At 33.8% G+C, this 18,204-nt stretch overlaps 1 protein-coding gene across 23 annotated transcripts in view; it reads right to left on the minus strand.

Annotated features, from left to right (window-relative positions):
- The window catches only part of ZBTB20 (zinc finger and BTB domain containing 20), a 761,796-nt gene that overhangs the window by 646,003 nt on the left and 97,589 nt on the right, over positions 1–18,204 (minus strand). For 3 of the 23 annotated variants that reach the window (XM_034658571.1, XM_034658188.1, XM_034659081.1), the window contains one exon: positions 11,349–11,402. The exons of the other annotated variants lie outside the window; for them this stretch is intronic. The gene's annotated coding sequence lies outside the window, so the exon portion shown is untranslated. The remainder of the gene's footprint in view (positions 1–11,348; positions 11,403–18,204) is intronic. 23 annotated transcript variants of the gene reach the window in all.

The raw sequence follows: 18,204 nt of genomic DNA on the forward strand, positions 1-18,204 counted from the left end.
ATATAGGAAAAAATATCTCAAGAAGAGGCTGAAGTCATAAATGATACTTCAATTGATTTAATCAATAAAATGGACCTGTTTTTCAGAGGAACCAAGAAGAACATAAATTTATTTAAGAAATGTACTTAAAATATCGAACCGAAATGTACTTAAAACATTGAACCGATTCTGATATAAATTCAATGACTGGCTGAAAGTATGGAATTGGCACAATGAGAGATGGAAACAAATACAAATGGAAACATTTTGCAGAAAATTTCCAAAACTCCTACTCTCATCATTAAGTTTACTAACAATCTAAAAGACTGAATCAAAAAGAAACTTCTAATACTGTTCCACTAATCCAGAGGAAAAGTCACCTTAATTGAGTTTCTAAATAAAAAGAAACAACAAAATTAGGTTAAACTAAAAAGATTTCAAACTAATCTAAGGGCATAAATAGTGAAAATTCAACAGACAGGAGAAACTTGGAATGATTTAACACCTACAACTCTAAATATAAATGTCAGACTACCGAAACACATTAAGATTTAGACGGGTTTCATTGCCAGGTGTTTAGTTCCTTGGACCTAGTAATGTCCAAGAACGGTCCCCATGACCACTTGGTGGAGGATTTGTAGAGGAGGCTCAGGTCCCGGGGGGTAATGAGAATAGATGGAGTTGAAGGGGCCTCCATGACACTATGATTTTATGATTGTTTGAGATATTTTCTAACATAAAGCTACAATATATTTCGGGTTGGCCAAGCAGGAAGATGACATATTCTTAGCAAAGAAAACTATTCAAAGGAAATAAAAGAAGTGACATAATTTCACATATTGCAAACTTCACTAAAGGACAACCAAAATAAACAAAATGTTGTGTGTATATATATATATATATATATATATATATAGCTAAGTGGATAAATTTTATGACTACAAATCTAATTAATATGAAAATATATTTATTATTTATCTATTTATTTATTTAGTTGGTCATCTGTTTATCCAGCAAATATTTACTGAGCATCTACAGTGCTGAACACTGTATAAGAGTAACAAATAAAACAATATTTCTGTCTTCAAAAAGATTTCAGTGTACTGTGGGGGAAAGGGAAGAATAGATGGTAAACCAACAAAACGGTGAATTAAAAATTAAGAAGGTCCTCTAACAATAACTAACAAAGATCCAGGCAAGGTAGAGAGGGTTTCTGTTTTAAGTGGTGGTATTTTAGTTGAGACTTCAAGAACGAGAAGAATGTGATGATGCGAAGGCTAGAGCAGGGAACAGTATGTATGAATGCTCCAAAGAAGAGAAGCACTTGACATTGCCTAGGAACAAAAAGGACATCATTGTGGCTAGAATATCCTGAGTGAAAAGGACAGTGGATTTGAGGTGAGGTTAAAGAGAAATGGAGAGAGACCATAAAGAATGTTACTCTAAGTGAAATGGGAAGCCACTGGATTCATGGACATAATTCAAGAATAAACGTGCTTTTCATGCAGAATGGTTGAAGGCAGCAAGACAGTTAGTGAAGAAACAAGTTAGGAAGACTAATCCAATGGTCCCAGATGGAGATCATGTTAACTCCCACTAAAGCAGCAGCACTTCTCTGTTCACAGAGAAGTGAACAGAGGTTTGTCAGGTCCTGAGTCACCTTAGTTGTTACTTACTCTTTCTGAACCTCAATTTCATCTTCTATAAACAGGAGTTAATTACATTAATGCAAAGAGAAGTTCAGAGCATTATGTAAGACAAGGCATGACAAGTACATGGAATGAGGTAGGTTGCAATAAATCTTAGTTCCTTACAAATACCTATTTAAAAACAATGATCACCCCAAGTTTAAAACAGTGATAGCAACTAAATATCCAGTCGGATATGAACTTTTTGGCTTTAAGACGTGTCATTTCTGAGATAACAATGGGAAATGTTTAGATTTTTGATTCATAAAATATTTGGGTTCATTCAAAAGTTAAATAGACATTAACTCAATGCCCAGGTGGTTACAACAAAAAATAAACCAAAAAGGTGGAAATTTCTACTTAAATTAGTTTCAATAACATTGTAGTAAACCTTTTCAAAACATATTAAAAGTGTAGAATTAAAAACAAATTCTTCAGAATAAAATCCTTCCCTAGAAATGTGCCTATTGGTTCAAATGCAATGACTGCCCTCTTTCCCTCTGTCTCTGTTTCTCCTACACACACACACACACACACACACACACACACACACACAGAGTGAGCTTTTAGCAACCTTGTTTAACATTTGGAAAGGAATAGCTGACACAATAGAGGGGGGGATAAGTAAATACATTGCATGGCTGTATATAATTGAACATTCTTCAAATTCTTTAAACAGAAATTTCAGTACCATGGAGATCCTTGAAATAAAGACAGATAAATGTGACCAATTATAACCAAATATCTCTTGCCAAAAATTTAGAGAAATCTTCCATGAAAATGACAAGTAAATTAAAATCTCACTTTGGAATTGCATTATAAATTGTGTCCCTCAGTTCAAGAAATATTATACCCTTTAAAATAGAGCAAAAGAAAAACGGCTGCATTCTGTGTGAGAAGAAAACACAGAATCCTCATCTCTGAACAAAGAAAGAAATGGAACCCAAGGAAGGGGACTGTGGCAAATGAAAGACCCTCTTCTTTTTTTGTCTTTCCTTTATTAATGTATAAAACTGAAATAAGAAAAGAAGCACGAACCCCAGGGCTTATTATACTATACAAAAACTTGTTTTCTCAGAGTTAGTGTTAGATCTTGCCACTTAAGCCCCCAATAGCTATCTTCCTGCTTCCTAGACAGAGAGAGGGAAAGAGAGGAAGGAAGGAAATAAGGAAGGGAGAGAGGGAGGGAGGGAGGAAATAACAATGTAGAAAAGGAGGAAAAAACACCTTTCACCTGATGTTTGAAAATACTTCTTATAGACAAACTCAACTTGGGTAAACTTTTACAGTACGGAGTTTCCAACAACTCCTCTTTGTACTTCTTTCATTCCTTTCTTTTCGTCTCTCATATCATTTCTTTATACTATCTCCAAATTTTATACTTTTATCCCCTCCCTCTCTTTCCTTTCTCTCCTTCCTAATATTACATGACACTGCTGATGGGCACAGAGAAGGGGAAAAATGGCAATAAAAAAGGCAAATATTATTTTCAACAGAACATTACTAAACAGTATTTCCAAGCATTACCAGTTCAACAACACAGGTTCAGTTAGGATTTTAAAAATGATTCCAAATTATCTCTCCCTTCTGAATCAAACAGTAAATGACTAGTAGTTTGGAAATAAACATATTTTATTAAATTATTTTTTAGAGAAACCAAGTCATTTATATTTGTTATCTACATTCTATTTCCTAACTATGCTGCACTGATTCAGAGTACACAGAAAGTTTCTGTAGCTCTCCCCTTCTTGCAGGACTAAATCAGAGGACTACTGTTGCCAAAAGGCAATATTGGTCAAGGCAAAAAAATGAACCTGATGGTGTTTGTGTTCAGACCCTCCCTTTTTCTTTCTTAAAAAAATCTGATCTCCCAGATCCCCTTTTTTCTTTCATTCATTTGATAAATATTTGTTGAACCCTAACTGTTTGCCAGGAACTGTGGTAGGTGCTATTGATTAGGCCTTCTCTGACATAGAGAAGTTTACACCTAGGTGGAGAGGCAGGAACAGAACTGCAATATAATAATTTGATAAGGCCCTTAATGAAAGTAAGAACAGATTGCTTTCCCCGTTATGCATCTGGCTAGTCAGAGTTCTCTATTTTATTTCTTGGATTTTCCCTGTACTTGCAACCCACCTCTCTTGTTCTTGTTAAAACTTAACTGTTGGTTAAGCCCATTTTCCCATAAGGTACACCTCTTGGACAGGTGTCTTGGGAAAACAATCTTACAAATTAACTCACACTGGATATTAAACGAGTAAAGCATGTACATCACATCTCTTTTGCACTTTAATGAGTCACTGCATTTGAAAAGAACTGGTTGCTAAATAGTGGGGATAACAAAAACTGTACAGAAATTTAGGAAGAACTTCCTCATACATTTCAATTATGACAACAAGGGGTTAACTCTTCTACATAAAATTTCCCTTTATATAGCCTTGACATTATTATTTTTTAAACAACACAGCATGCTACATACTTGTTCACTTAAGAAATACAATTGAATCTGTTTACTACTGTTAGTAGTAGTAGTAGTTACTATTAGAAACTACTGTTACTAAAATGGGGATTGTGGGGCGCCTGGGTGGCACAACGGTTAAGTGTCTGCCTTCAGCTCAGGGCGTGATCCGGGGGTTATGGGATCGAGCCCCACATCAGGCTCCTCTGCTGTGAGCCTCCTTCTTCCTCTCCCACTCCCCCTGCTTGTGTTCCCTCTCTCACTGGCTGTCTCTATCTCTGTCAAATAAATAAGTAAAATCTTTAAAAAAATAAAAATAAATAAATAAATAATAAAATGGGGATTGTAATTATCAAAGTTGCCCTTATTCTTTGATGTTATTATGAAGGTTTACATCAGATACATAAAAATAACCTAGGATTGTTTTCTAATTACAAATACATGATTCTGCAATAATAGAAAGAAAAAAATTAGACATATTTAAATATATCAAGAAAAACAATTCACAGAATCACAAAATCAAAATTGTACCTATCAAGAAAAACAAGGATTATTTATTATAATATCTATAGGAAAAAATAATTTAATATCTATGAACCTGGATTTTCTCCCCTGTAAAATGAAGGGCTTAAATCAGAATAAACTCTATGTTTGTTTCCAGGCTTGATACATGTGTGAATACTTGCATAAATATATCACAATTCTTCTCTGACATGAAATTTTATAGATTCTGCAGTATCATAATTGAAGAGTCTGCATAAATAATAGGAACCTCTTTTATATTTGTGTCCCCAGTATTAACAAAATGCCTAAACCAAAGTAAGTGGCTTAATAAAATTTAGCTGGATAGATTGAAGATTACATGAATAGAAAAACACATTAATGTAAATGAATGTTGCAAAGTCAGGAGTATAACTAAATATCTAGAGACATTTAAAATACATACGGAAGGTGCAAGAATTAATATTTTTGCAGATTTCAAGGCTCTATGGAAAGTTTAATAAATAACTAACACTTAATGGTTTGGGGGGCAAGGCATGAAATTTAGAAATGGAGAAAACTGAAGTAAGTTAAATAAGGTCCATTTTGACTAGGATTATTTATGACAATACCCCCCATCCACTTTTTACATGTTCACTGTACTGCACTTACTGATGATCTATCTATCCCAAATTACTCCTGGTAGTTTGAAATCATTTCATCCATAATGTATATTTGCCTCACTTACCTCAACTGCACAAATCCAAGATCTCATCTCACCAAAGTTCTCTGAAAATTGTTTTTCACCTACATATTTAAAACTAAATTCTCCCACCGGTAGAACAACAATACCTATATTACAGATGCACTCAATGGATATCATAATTTCATTTATTTATCTTCCAACCCACAATCACTATTCTTCTACTTGAGGCCACCCCCTCCACTTGATTTTTGTATCTCCTAAAGTTTCTAGGACTTTGCTCTATCAATCATCACTTCTTTCTCCTTATCCTCAATGTCTTCTCCACTGGTTCTTTATTTTCAGAACATATCAATCACCTTCACTCTGATACAAATCTCCCTTGACCCAGTGCTTCTCTTTAGAAACAGCTCTTCCTCCTCTTCTCACCTCTGTTCATTGATTAAACAAAATAAATTCAAAGGACTTACTTTAAAAAAAGATATTTTATTTATTTATTTGAGAGAGAGGAAGCACACACAGGGAGGGGCAGAGGACAGGGAGAGAGATACTTTAGCAAAATCCTCATTGAGCTCAGAGCACAATGCAGGGCTCCATCTCAACACCCTGAGATCACAACCTGAGTCAAAACCAAGAGTCCGATGCTTACCCAACTGCACTAGGTCCTAGGGGCCCCTCAAAGGATTTACTTTTTGATATAAAAACATATGTGGGTTTTTAAAAAGGAAAATAAAGAGAATGAAAAGCAACATAACAATAGCAAAAACAAAACAAAACAAAAACAAACACCTGTTGTCAAATGCAGGCATTTCTTTCCAGGTTAATATATAGCTACATAGAACTTTACTGGACCCATCGTCTAAAGTTTTGGATCCCAATATTTCCACCTAACAAACTTATATGTCAGTTCTCCCAAAACAATTCATAAATTCAATGCAACCCTTATCAGAAGTCCAGTGAAATTGAAGGCTATACAAGAGGGAACAGAGGGAGCTTGATTAAGTCATTCTAAAGTTCTTATGGAAGATCAACCAGATAAGAATAGTTAGTAATCTTTTAAAATGAAAAATAATAAAAAGAAGCTCTCATTAATAGGTTTAAGCTGTATTGTAAAAGCCACAACAATTAAAATAGCATAGTCCAAATAAAGAACACAGAAACTGATAGAACTTAAGAGAAAAAATAGAAAGGCTGGAAATCGAATAGAAGGCATGAAACAAATCCATTTGTAAATTAAGTATTTAGCACATGATAAATAATGCATATCAAATCAACGAGGAAAACAGAGATTTTTCAATTGATGGTGCTGGGACAACTGGTTAAATATTTAGAACAGAGTAAATTTAGAGCCTATCTCACACTGTATATCAAAATAAAATTCCAGATGGCTTAAAGAGTTATATGTAAACAATGAAACCATAAAAGAACTAGAAGCAAATATAGGAAAATTTTTAATCTAAGTTGGAGAAGGTCTTTCTAAGCATAAAAGCAAAGGCAGAAGCCATAAAGAAAAAATGTAATAGATTTTTTTTAAATAGCATATTTGAACACATAAAACAAAGAAAAGGTCTACATAGCAAAAACAAATGAAATTAAAAGGCAAACAATAAATTCAGGAAAATCATTTGAAACATATGACAGAATACCATGTACCAATTTTTAAATGTCTTATGAAAAATAACTAAGGACCTGAGAAACATGATCAGCATATACTATTAAATGAAGAAAGCATTACAAAACAGTATATACATTATGAGCCCAGCTTTTTAAAATATCTGTTATGTTTGGGTATAATGACTTCCCCCACACACTATGTTGTTCATAATTTCCATAGTTTTACTCTTGAAGTTCCCTCTGACCAAAGAGATCTTCTCTCTCTCATTGTCCAGTCATCTCATATTCATTTTTCAAGGACCATTTCAGACATCTTTTCAGACATCAAGAACTTCTGCCTGAATTATCAGGATACAATAGGTACCCTTTTTTGCTCATAGCTCAATGTTGCATACCATTAAATTAGTGTCCTATAATATTATCTGTTTATATATGTCACTCTACACAATTAAAGTTCCTCAAGAGTTAAAAAAAAACTATATTCTACTCTCTCTGCATCACTAGTATTTGTTACTATATTATCATGTAGTTCACATTTAAAAATCAATTTGAATTACTGTTAAAATCTCTTCTAAACAGGAATATTTCAAAACAGAGCTAATGTCAGGAAGCTAAACAGTATAAGAAGGATCAAACAGTATAGGAAGGCCAAAAGAAAAAAGAATAAACATAGCTATTTAATAAGAATTTATTCTATACATCTTTCCAGCTTCCTCCAGGGCACAACTAAATGAGTCACCCTAGAGTATCCAGGTATATATTGATCTTTTCAAAAATCTAAAGACATATACTACTCACAGACTGTATCCCACAATTTATCACCTAAAGTTTATTGTTATTTTATTATTTCTCATTTATGAATCTTTTCTTTACCATCAAATGTCAATCTCTGTTACCGGAAGAGGCCATGCCTTATTCTACTTAGGTATCCTATAATATATTTCGCTAAATAGCTTAGTACTTTAATAAACATCCAATATATATTTATTTTATTTATAGCTTTGACTGATTTTCTATGTTTATATATATATATATATATATATATATATATATATATATATATACTTACCTAATTCTCTAGGATAGGAAGAGTCAACTCCAATTTCTTCCTTTACCTAGTAAACATTCAGAATAGTGGATATATACTGAGTATTACAGAAATACTTTCACTTACTGAGGAAACCTGATATTACCTAGTCGGAAGAACAGCTTCAACTGTGCTTACTCCTAGCTGTGCCAGACCACAAAGCTTTCTTAGTTTTCATGAATTAGAGGAGGTAATGTCACCTCACTTTTCTAGTAAGAATATATGAGAATATTTAAATTAGCTCGTCTCTCTACAATAAAAAGAATAATTTTCACTAATACGTATTCAATAGTAGGTCTTCCTGAGCTAAATCATGAGAAGACATACTAGAGAAGACAATTTTTATAAGTCAAACATTTTTTTACATATAGCTTAGTATATACAATGCCTAAAAATGCACAACCTTATTTACAGCTAATGTTAGTTTACTACCACATTGTCTGATATATTCCAAAGTTTTCCAATAAGCTATTTGACCTCCTATAGACTGAAAATAAAATCATTAGATTTGAATTATTTAATGCCAAAGAAGAAAGTCATCTTTTTCTCCTTCTTATGTCTTTGTTTCACAAAACTATTATCAGAGAGGCCATGCAAACAACTAAAAACAAAAAATTATATGGTGTAGTTAATTGAAAAAATGCTTTTGCTGCACAGAGAAATTGACACTAAGTGCTGTATTAGCAGGAAATCAGTGATTTTCAATTGACATTGCACAGGAAATCGTTTAGTGTCAATTGATATTAAATGGGCAAAATTGTACTGAATTAGTACAAAATGATTTGGTGGAAAGAAATGTGCTTCCATCAGGTGACTTGGTATTAAGTGGGCTCAAATGTAATACATTTTAGAGGTCACCAGTCAACAAAAATTAGGACATGCTATCCAACCCTGAGTACATCAGACTGGTTGCTTTTAACATCCTTACCAAAAGATAAGGTAGTGTCATATTATCAGGACAAAATTGTCTTCCTATGAGCTTCCAGGGAAATAGAAAAATTTAAATTGTTTAAATAAGTTAAATTCAACAGTGGTAAGAATCATAACCTCTTTGGCCTATTTAGTGGTACTATTTCTTTAAAAACAAAACAATATATATAATACAGTGTAGAATTTTTAGCATCAAATAAAAGGCAAAATAATAGTACCCATTTTATGTAATATAGTGCAGACTGAATTCTCTCTATAAAATGGCCTTGACAGTAAGCACATAATAAATTATTGGTTGAATGAGTTATATCACTGGTTATTATGAACATATCACTTAAAGGTCCTCAGAGGAACCAACATTTTTAAATCTGAGTAATGGGGAAAGGAAAGTGTGTTGATGCAGGAGATATGGGGAGGGGGGAAAGGCAGGAGAAGATGTGTTATACAGTCACTACAAAGAGAGAAAGGTACATAAAATATTTTAGATATTTGCTGGGAATAAAAATGGGAATGTTTGAGGTATAAAAAGCTATCGCATCACTTGTGTTAGTAATACAAAAAAATAATTATGGAGTAATGGCATACACAGAACTCTATGCTCAACCACAAAAAATATACATTCTTCTCAAGTGCACATGGGACATTTTCCAGTATAGATCATACATTAGGCCACAAGTTAAATCTCAATAGATTTAAGAAGACAGAAACCAGGGGGACCTGAGTGGCTCAGTTGGTTGAGCGTCTGCCTTCTACTCAGGTCATGATCCTGGCCTCCTGGGATCGAGTCCTGCATTGGGCTCCCTGGGGAGTCTGCTTCTGTCTCTCCCCCGCTCGTTCTCTCTCTCTCAAATAAATAAAATAAAATAAAGACAGATACCATACAAAGTATCTTCTCCTCATTCCATAAGGAAAAGATAGTCTTTTCAATCAATGGTGCTTGGAAAACTGGATATCCACACACAAAAGAATGAAGCTGGACCCTTACCTAACACCATATATGAAAATTAATGCAAAATGGATCCATGACTTATGGATGCAAGACCTAAAACTATAAAACTCTTAGAAGAAAACATAAAATAAAAGCTTCACAATTTTGGATTTGGCAGTGATTTCTTGTATAAGACACCAAAAGCAATAAAAGAAAAAATAGACAAATTGAACTTCATGAAAAAATTTAAAATTTATGCATCAAAAGTTATGATCAACAGAGTAAAAAAGTACTCACAGAATGAGAGAAAATATTTGCAAATTATGTATCTGATAAGGGATTAATATCTAAAATACACAAAGAACACTTAAAACTCAACAATAAAAAAACAAACAACCTGGTTGAAAAATAGGCAAAGGGCTTGAATAGACATTTCTCAAAAGTATAGATACAAATGGCCAATAAATACATGAAAAAGATGTTTAACACCATTAATCATTAAGGAAATGCAAATCAAAATGACGAGATACCACTTCATACCCATTAGGATGGCTACAAGAAAGAAAAAGAAAGAGAAAAAGAGAAAAAGGAAGGAAGGAAGGAAGGAAGGAAGGAAGGAAGGAAGGAAGGAAAAAGAAAGAAAGAAAGAAAGAAGGAAAGAAAGAAAGAAAGAAAAAAGAAAAGGAAAAGAAAAGAAAAGAAAAGAAAAGAAAAGAAAAGAAAAGAAAAGAAAAAGAAAACAGCGTTGACAAGGATGTGGAGAAGTTAGAACCCCTGTACACTACTCGTGGGAAGAAAATGTTACAACCACTGTGGAAAACAGCACAACAGTTCCTAAAAAAAAATGAAAATAGAATTACCATATGATCCAGCAATTCCACTTCTGAGTATATACTAAAAAGAATGGAAAGCCAGATCTCAAAGAGATATTTGCATACTCATGTTCATAGCATCATTATTCACAATAACAAAAACAAAGACGCAACCCAAGTGTCCATGTATGGATGAATGGATAAGCAAAATTTGGTATATGCATACAATGTGATATTATTCAGCCTTAAAAAGGAAGGAAATTCTCACATATGCTACAACATGGATGAACATTGAGGGTATTATGCTAAATGAAATAAGCCAATCATAAAAAGATAAATACTGTATGACTCCCCTTATATAAGGTACTTAGAGTAGTCAAAATCATACAGACAGAATGTAAAATGGCAGTTTCCAGAAGCTAGGGGGAGAGGGGAATGGGAAGCTATTGCTTAATGGGTAGAGTTACAGTTTTTCAAGATGAAAAGAGTTCTGGAGATGAATGTTGGCGTTGGTTGCACAACAATATGTGTGCCATTTAAGAATGGTTAAGATAGCAAATATGTTATGAGTATTTTACCACAGTTTTTAAAATGGGAAAAAATGGTAGCAAAGCTTTGTAACTTTTTACTTGCTGTTTCCCAAGGAAGAGAAAATTGTGGAGAACTCACACTGCTAAGCATCGGGCTGAAGAAACAGTAATGATTTTCTTTTTCTAATTTGGCCTAGAGAATGAAAAAAAAAAAAATACCCTCTGAAAGAACCCAAAGACCTCAGAGAATTTATCATGAAGCACATAAATAAATAAATAAATAAATAAATAAATAAATAAATAAAATAATAAAAAAATAATAAAAATAAAATTAAACTAAGAACATTCCGTAGAATTAACAGCAAGCAATCCAAAACAAAACTCAGCTTCATCACCCAAGGAAGTGTACAAGAAAAAGAAATGCATCAGGATAATTGTAAAAGGATGGGCGTTACTGATTCAAATAGATGACACAGAGAGAAATCTGATTGGACAGTAATATAGTTACGATTATTACTATTCATTGAGCTCTTACTAATGGCAAACACAATGTTCAGCATTCTTTATAAAATATTACAATTTTTTCTCTTAACAGCCTGATGAAATCTGATGATTTTAGAAACAAAGATCATGAGATCAAGAAAACTGACTAAAGTGCTTGTTAAAAACTACATCTATCTGAATCCAAAGTCAAGGATTTTAACTAGGTAAAGAGGACTTTTAGGTGGTAGTTTAAAATAAAAATCCTCTTGCAAGAACGCCTGAAGCTAAAGTGTTCTAAAGAACAACCGGAGCTGGCTGCATACAAGCCTTGAGTACCTGTATCAATACATTGAACGACTTAATGGTGGTGGGGGGGGGAGATTAGGAGGGAAGTTTAAGCAGTGATTAATAGATTACTGCAAAAAAAAAACCACAGCTATACCTCAATGTGGCTATTCCTTTGAATCTTGCTTTGCGTGTTTTTTTTTTAGATAAAGATATACACTAGAAAACATTTCTTCTTTGTCATCTTTTTAAAGATTTTATTTACTTATTTGAGAGAGAGAGAGAGAGTGTGAAAGCGCAGGCCCACGCATGCATATGAGCAGGGGGAGGGGCAGAAGGTAAGGGCCATAGGCAGAGGGAGAGGGACTAGCTGACTCCATGCTGAGTGTGGAGCTGGTCTTAAGACTCCATCTCATGACCCTGAGATCATGACCTGAGCCGAAATCAATGAAATGAAGAGTTAGAGGCTTAACTGAGCAACCCAGGCACCCCTATTCTTTGTCATTTTAATACAGAGAATTCTATTTTAACTTATAACCAGCACAAATGAGCTAAAAATTACAATTAAATAATTAATTTAGCTAACTATAGAAAAATTTTTCTAACTATAGGAAATTTAGCTATATTCAAACAATGAAATTTCTCACATGTGCCACTACCACTGACACAGTCACACAGTATCAGGTTACAGTCAAATGTACTTTTTTAAAAAAAAGCAGCTTTGAGGGTTAAACTTCCCATTTAAAGCCCATGCATGACAATAAATGTCATAGGTTCAAAGACCTACAAGGAAAATTTATGTAAGCTTTAAGGTTGGTTAACCAGCACATACTAATCCAAGATGCATTTGTTAAGAGCAAGGTGGGTACTACACACCCTGCATTCTGAAGGTGCTCACAAACCCAGTTAACAATTCTTCAATAACAAAACTTGCTCCTTGTGTGCATAACCCCATAAAATTCTATAAGAGCAAGTACAACACAAGAAGAAAACTGACTTGGCTCTACAGATTTTACAATAGAAAGTTAAAAAATCACAAATAAATAGATGGAAACACAAGCAGCCAAATGAGTAAAAACACTGCACATACTCAGTAAATTATTAAGTATTTAAGAAAGTAAGGAACGAAAATAACATACATAATTGTTTAATGGACTAAACTCATCCCAGTAAAGTTTCCTTAATATATTTTTACTATGATTTACATAGTAGAATTTTCATTATAAAATCAAAGGTATATCTTCCTGAAACAAGTTTCCCTATATAAAGAATTCATCCAACCTTCGAGAAATCACAAATTTCATAAAAATAGATGTTCTGATAAACTATTAACACTTGTTATATTAAAATGAAATGCCAAAAATGACATTTAAATTAGACAGTAATTCTAAAATCTATTATACTATCAACATTTGCTTAACATGTCTGCAATATAAATGCAGCAAAATCTAAAGGTTTAGCATATTTTCAATAGCTTTTAGCCATTTTATCATATTTTTATTTAGTTCACACAATTTTCACCCTTTTGTTTAACATATTTTTTTTTCTTTTTTTGCATTCTCTTTCTTTACTGAAGATCACTGGCTTCTTCTCTAAAATCATTGTTAGATAATATCTCAGTGACCTGTTACTGTATCCTTGAATAGGAAGAGATAGTATCTCCAGTAAGGTCAATATGACTCAACCGTGTGATATGGACATTAAAAAAATCAGATTAAATCTTCAACTGTACTAGCAGAATAACATTATCTAGAATGAGGGAGTTAGTAGTCCGACTCTCATCAGCAATGGTCAGATGACATGATCAATATCGCGATACAGAATTACCCAAAATCACTGTAATATTCTAAGAAAGGAGACAAGGAAGGGTGCAAGACTAGAATTATGGAATGGTGGAAAGAACCAAGGGTACTGCATGTTACTACCTATGGGATTGGGGGAATAATTAGAGTAGAACATTTTCAAATGTTTGAAAACTTCATATTAGATTTATTCTGCATGGTATCAAGGGATATACTAAAATAATGGGCTGGTAATACCAGAGATAGATTTCAATTCAAAGTAAATAAGAACTTAACATCATAGTTGCTCACAGAGATATTAGTGAGTATAAGTGACTGGAGGCGTTTATTCAAAAAGTGGGCAGTTGGGCTACATTACCCTTAAGAGCAATTTTTCCATATGATTCAATGATTCTTCTCAAAGCTAAGAACTAAAATATTTACTCTTGTTGAGCTATAGATGTTTTTCTCATGCTGCCTGGAGTCTGCAGTTATCAATCTAGTATTGTTTGATTTTTATTAGCAAAATATTAAAAAGGTGTCCTTTCCCCAAGTTAATAAGTAGTTTATGCAATAGTGATTGCTTTTCAAACATTGTGGGGTTTTTTTTTTTCTACTTCAAGAAATACAGCCTGACAAAGTTCTAAATGACTCACTGACTGAATCATTCAGTCAGTCATTCGACAAATATGTATTCAGAGCCTGATGTGTGCCAAAGACTCCAAGGTGGCAGACAAAAAGAGAGAACAAGATAGGGCCTCTGCTTATAATCTACTAGGTTAAGCAGACACACAAAAATCATTTTATAAAGTATTGGATCTTATTCTAGAAGCATGTGCTCTGGAAGTACACTGAAATGGTGTTGAACTTTCCCAGGAGAATCAGGGAAGACTTTACAGAGGAGGTGGTATTTGAGCTGGATTTTACAAGTTTATTAGGACTTCACTGGCTAGTAAGGGAAGAGAATGGTATTTTAGGCAGAGGAAGCATCATGTGCTCTGAGGCATGGAAGTACATAGCATGTTTAGGAGAAATGGCAAAAAATATGGTAAGGCTAAAGTGTAAGATATGGAGTAAGGAGAAAATATAAATAAAATTGATGAAGCAGTTTATGGTTAAATACCTTTGGACAATATAAGGATTTGGGTTTACCTTGAATGCAAAGGGAAGACATTTCCAGGTAGAAGGGTGACATAACCAGATTTGCATTTTAGAAAATTTATGAGCATCAGTGTGAGAAATCCATTCCCTTCAAATATTAATTTTTGCTTTGAAACATATTTCAGGGGGAGTTGAGTTCTCCAACTACTGGCACCAGCAAGAGTATGTTAGTAAGTGCCAAATGGCAGCATGAAGCACCCAATTCTTTATAATATCGGTTATTATTTCTGAACCTGTATTTTGACTTAAATAATTCCTTCATTCAAAAATTCCATAAATGACTGAACACTATTTAGACTGATTGGTATGAAGTAGATTACCGTAAAAAGAATAAGCATTTTTGAAGAGTTAAAGACCACATTGGTGCATAATAGGGAAAAGGCAGTTAACTCAAGAAAGATAAAAATATCTGGATCAAATTAGAAATACAACCTTGAGGGGCGCCTGGGTGGCATAGCGGTTAAGCGTCTGCCTTCGGCTCAGGGCGTGATCCTGGCGTTACGGGATCGAGCCCCACATCAGGCTCCTCTGCTGTGAGCCTGCTTCTTCCTCTCCCACTCCCCCTGCTTGTGTTCTCTCTCTCGCTGGCTGTCTCTATCTCTGTCGAATAAATAAATAAAACCTTTAAAAAAAAAAAAAATACAACCTTGAGCTCAATGGGCTTCTAAATTTCTCTTGCAGAAGTTGCCATTTATTTTGAAATTATAATAATAAATCTATGTATATACCACCTAAAATTTATAAAGCAATTTCATATTAACATATCTCTTCTCTGCCTTGATCCCCACCATGACCACATGAATAAACTGAGGCTCATAAAAATTAAATTACCTGCCCAGTTTATATGTTACAGTTAATAAACAATAGTGTCAAAATCAAGCTTCTAGTTTGTGATTATAAGTCCAGTCCTCAGTTCACTTTATCATGCTTCACAACTGAAAAACAGTTGAAAACTATGACATGGGTAAGACAAGGAGAGGACAGAACCAAATGATTCTATGCAATTCTATGGAAAAGAGAGAGAAAGAGAATGCAAATACTATAAATTGGATTGCATGCTTTTCTGAGAATCATTTTGGAAGAATTTTCATGCACAGAAAATGATGACCAATATTTAGGGCCATTGGGGAATTTACTAGAGAAGCTCTTTACATCGGGGGGGAGGGTGGAGTTGATAATTTGTTGATGAGATAATTAGCAAAACAGATAAATGATTTGTAACTTAGTACCAAAAAAACTTCAAATGACTATAAATTCCTTATGGAGAAATCAGTTCTCCTTGTCCCATATCATCATACCTTTAAATTTACGTGCAAAAATTTGAATAGTTAACAGTGAAAGTGTATATTTAGTAGTGTAGAAGGTTTCCTTCCCTATTTCCTATGGGGAAGAAACTATAATAACTCATCCTGGATTATGAAAAAGAGTTCTTTCTTTTCTCAGAGAGTTTATTCCAGCAATAAGAGGTAACCTTTTTTGAACATTTGAAAAATGCCCATAAGATCTACACTAGGAAGCTACACCTTTTCCACGCTTTATCACCATACTCCACTTTTGCAACTAAACAAAAAAAGGTCACGTAAAGACGAATAGAGATGACTATATTAGATCATAAGTGTTGTAATTCAAAGTTAACTCTAACCTTTTGGTTTTAACACAAAAGGAGAAAATAATTAACTCAAAACGTGTCATTTGAAAATTTTTCATTACCTTCTCTCTCCAGAAATTCTGGTTTTCCCAGTTTTTGGCTGCATCTTTCTAGAAATGTACACCCTTTTCCTTGCCTTACTCTGAAAATAGTGTTTCTATCCATAAAGCCTCATGTTAACAACATTTCACATCTTGACTTACAAATTTTCTATGATATCACAATGAATCAGCACATCTTATATGTGGTAGATTTTAAAACAAATATTTTAACCTGGAAATACATTCTCTGAAAAGGTTGACAACTTCCTTAAATGAAATGCAAAAAGGTAGCTGGAACCAGAAAAGAAGAGATCACCAACCACATCGAAATAGTTTTGAGATAATTTTACTTCACATTTTCTTTGTCTCTTATCCCTCCTCCATCATTTCTACTGTCTTGAATTCATGAGCCTTACTTTCAGGATTTACTCTCCAAGAGATTTCATATAATGTAAGACTGAACTTTGGCATGTTGTTGCCAGCCAGGCTGGTTTACCCTCTTTTATTCCCCAGTGAGAAAAAAAAAAATCACTTAATCCATAAAGCTGGTTTTGATTTACAGAGGTTAACAGTCATTTTATTTATAAGTATCACACATACTTTTCTCTAAGATTCAGACCTTAAATGAGAAGTTAAAGCCTAATGTGTTTCTGTCCTATTACCAGGTTAATTTAAAAGGCAAAAATAAACAACATTAAAAATTTTTTAAATACTTAAAAAAAAACAGCTAAACCAAATGACATTTGTTTGTGGACATTAAGGAGTATTTATTAAAATTGTTTGAGGGGCACCTGGGTGGCTCAGTCGTTAAGCGTCTGCCTTCGGCTCAGGGCGTGATTCCGGTGGTCTGGGATCGAACCCTGCATCAGGCTCCTCTGCTGGGAGCCTGCTTCTCCCTCTCCTACTCTCCCTGCTTGTGTTCCCTCTCTCGCTGGCTGTCTCTCTCTGTCAAATAAATAAATAAAATCTTTAAAAAAAAAAAATAGTGGACCGTGAAAGCAGTTTCATAGATCTCTTAAAAAAATAAAAGAAATAATAAAATAAATAAAATTGTTTGAAAAATGAAATTATTTTGATCATTATCTATATCAGTGATTTCAAATTGCAGCTAACCATAAAGAATCACTTGGAACCTTTTAAAACATACTAATGCCAGAGCCCCACCCTATACTGATTGAATCTCAATCGGCAGAGCCAAGTTTTAAGCATACCTGGGATAGCATTTTGTTGTTGCTACTGACTATTTAGCGGTTATTAAGAACACAGCCTGCTTTTAACCTATAAAACTGTCAGTTTCTTCAACTCCAAAACAGACATAATGATTATATTATATGGACATTATGAGGGTTAAATGAAATAATGCTTGTAAGGAGCCTAAAACAGTGACACAATATGCACTCAAATATTTGTTGGTGCTGTTAGAGCTCTTGCTGTTCTGCATGGATATAGGGCCTAACGGTGCAACAGAAGGGACATGGTGTTCCTGTGAATAAGAAAGAAGAATATTCTTCCAACATCAATCTCAGAAAGCAGTGTGCTATACCAGGAGACAGGGGTAAAGCAGCAAATCATATTTTGGGCTTCCTCTGATAGATG

Source organism: Ailuropoda melanoleuca, chromosome 1 (genome assembly GCF_002007445.2).
Source record: "Ailuropoda melanoleuca isolate Jingjing chromosome 1, ASM200744v2, whole genome shotgun sequence".
Taxonomy (NCBI): Eukaryota; Metazoa; Chordata; class Mammalia; order Carnivora; family Ursidae; genus Ailuropoda; species Ailuropoda melanoleuca.